Source organism: Chrysochloris asiatica, unplaced genomic scaffold (assembly GCF_000296735.1).
Source record: "Chrysochloris asiatica unplaced genomic scaffold, ChrAsi1.0 scaffold00053, whole genome shotgun sequence".
NCBI lineage: Eukaryota > Metazoa > Chordata > Mammalia > Afrosoricida > Chrysochloridae > Chrysochloris > Chrysochloris asiatica.
Genome location: NW_006408571.1, coordinates 3,609,969 through 3,613,051, shown reverse-complemented (window position 1 = coordinate 3,613,051; position 3,083 = coordinate 3,609,969).

Here is a 3,083-nt window from a genome sequence, read left to right as displayed (position 1 = left end):
TGGTCACCAACCACAGCGTGTATTCCCATTGAGTCTTAAGTTTTGGAAGGGGGTTTGCACTGAGGGGACCCTACCACTTGCCTTGATGTTTCCTGGCAGTCACGATATTTTTAATTGTCCCATATGGATGAAAAAGTTGGACAATGATAAGGAATACTGTAGATTAATCAATGCTTTTGAATTATGGTTTTAGGGAAGAATACTGAGAGTGTTCTTAAATATAACAATTGTGAGGCTGGGCAGGACAGGGCAGTTTTTGTTTTATATAAGGTCACTATGAGTCAGAACTAATTAGATGATACAACAGAACACCAACAATCCTCAGAAATAAAAGAGGAGAGCAGGAATTCAAATAAACTTTGGGTATCCATGTCCACAAAACAAAGGCAAAGCTAAGGGTTGTGGGTACTCAATATTTCTTAAACCTTCCATATCCTCAAATGTATACATATGTTGTTGTTGTTGTTGTTGTTGTTGTTAAGTGCCGTCAAGTCAGTTCTGACTGATAGTGACAGTGTACAGGATATCTAAGAAGCAGCTGGAGGATATGAACTGCCAACCTGTGGTCACAGTCCAGTGCTGACCCTACAGTGTCACATGAAGCCCGCTCATAAGTATAGATATGAGGGGCTTCAAGTGGCAGAATAATGAAATTAAACATTAATGGAATTTTTTCCACTAACATTTTGAATCTTCCTTGTAGACATATATATTTTTATACTTTATGTTTTAATGGTGTGGAAAAGAAGTCAAATCAGTAAAAAGAAAACAAAACCTAATGGAAGCAAGGGGACTGAGAAGACCCTCTTTATTCTGCTGGAGTAGACCCTCTCCTTCAATCAGCCTGCTTTTAGGCCTCTAGGGACAGACCCCTGCCCTCCTGTTCTTTCTCAGTGCCATGAACCAATGCTCAACATTGGCTTCCCCCATTTCTCACCTCATGGTCCTCTATAATAACACATTGGGCTCTGAAGATTGCTTTCATGTATATATACTCTACCTTAGCTCTCTTTGTGCAGAGATAGACCTATCATCCACTCATTGTACCTCATAACTCAAGTGCATACTCATATATAGGCATTGAAGACCAGTACAAGCAAAATATCATTTTATTAGCAAAACAAACTTACTGTACAGTGCCTAGTTGTTAGGAGACCTGAAAAAGATCATTTATTAGAATTAAGTTGTATCAGAAGATACATATATTTTACTTAAAATTTTACAGAAAGCTCTGCTTATGATGACGCTTGTTCTTAGGTGCTTTCAAGTCAATTTCATTTCATAGTGACTCTAAGTGAAAGAGCACATCTGCTTCACAGAATTTTCTAGGGTGAGTCATTATTAAAGTTATATTGTAAAAGAATATAAGACACTCCTTCCTTTCCACACCTCATTCCCCAAGTACAAAACTGTTCTCTCTTCTAATTTTTCACTCCTCTTAGTTTGGGTCACAGTATTATATAGCACAGAAAAGATATGATTTTCCTGAATGCTCAGACGAGGCAATGGAAGATCATATTTTGGAAAATGAGAGGCCAGTCACACTGAAGTCTGTCTCATAGTCACTGTCTCAAGAGTAGGGTAATTATTAGGAACACTGAAATGGATCCTTGGAGAGGTAGTGTCTTGAGAGGCAAGAAATGAGAGGGCACAGGAAACATGAAATGTGTGCCTTTGAGCCAGTGCATTAGCAAATCTCTGACCACAAAGGTTCAGTGGCTGCCAAATTGGAGGGAGTAGTGGGAGAAGGAACAGCAGCCTGAATTACTGATTGACAAAAGTTTCCAGGGCAGAGTCGTGGCATTTTTTTAAAGGCACCTCAAGTGGGATTTGATTGCACATTTTCATGAAGTGCCAGCATGAATGATTCACACTTCCTAGAGGTCAGAACTGCTGAGGGGCTGACCAGTAATCTGTTGTCTCTGAGGCTTTAAAGTTTCTAAATTCAAATCAGCACAGCCTGGTGAGTGGCAAGCTCCTACAACTGATGAGTCCTGTAATTAAAGACCCACATCAACTTTCAGCAGCCACTTCAGGTCTGCCTGCATCTTGTGTTCAATTTAATTTTTCACTTGAGGTGAAAAATCTAATTATATGAACAACAAATAGTGTTATTCTTTTCCCTCTTGGCAAAAGCCCTGTGTTAAGTGTCACCAATTATTTTGCTAATCATAACTCTTTGCATGGTGCTGCTAATTCTCTTAACAGCATCATCTCTTCTGGGTCAAGGAGTTCAGTTTTTTTTAGTTGCTAATGAATTTATTTTGTCCAATTCATCAGGTATGACCTCAGCCACACGTCAAGGAGCTACAGCTACGTTAGCATTAAAATCCTACATTCTGTACCATGTAAAAGCAAAAACGTCTTTGAATTAGACAGAATTGCTTTTAAGTCCATTGTACTGGCTCATTTAACTATTTAGCAAATGTACATCGAGGACCTACTATGCATCAGAGCCCCACTTATTAATTACATAGCTTGGGAGGAAGCTACATAGTACAAGACTTATTTTCTTCAACTGCAAAATAAGAATCTAGTGCTGTTATAACAGAAATACCACAAGTGGGTACCTTTAACAGACATTTACTCTTTCAGTTTACCATTCTGATTGTACTTCTTCCGACATAGATTAGTTTGTTCTTTTTGTAGTTCATGGCACAATTAATATTCTCTTCCAACACCATAACTCAAATGCATCAATTCTTCTATAGTCTTCCTTATTCACTGTCTTTATTCACATGCATATGAGGTTATTGAAAATCCTGTGGCTTGGATCAGACACATCTCACTCCTCAAACTGACATCTTTGCTCTTCAACTTTAAAGACATGTTGTGCAGCAAATTTGCCTAATACAATATACAGAGAATGTTCTTGTCTTTTGGTTTTCTAACTCCTTGTATTCACACATTTTATTGTAATGTTTGTCCTTGTATTCTCAAACTGCCATTGAAATTTTCTGTTCAGCTGTCTCACCTCCTTTCTTTTTCTGTTTGCTTTAGCGTCTCTGCTGAAAAGCAAGTCCAGTGACTCTTCTGACATCCATTTTGGTCATGTCATTCTTTCTTTTCTTCTCAATGACTTT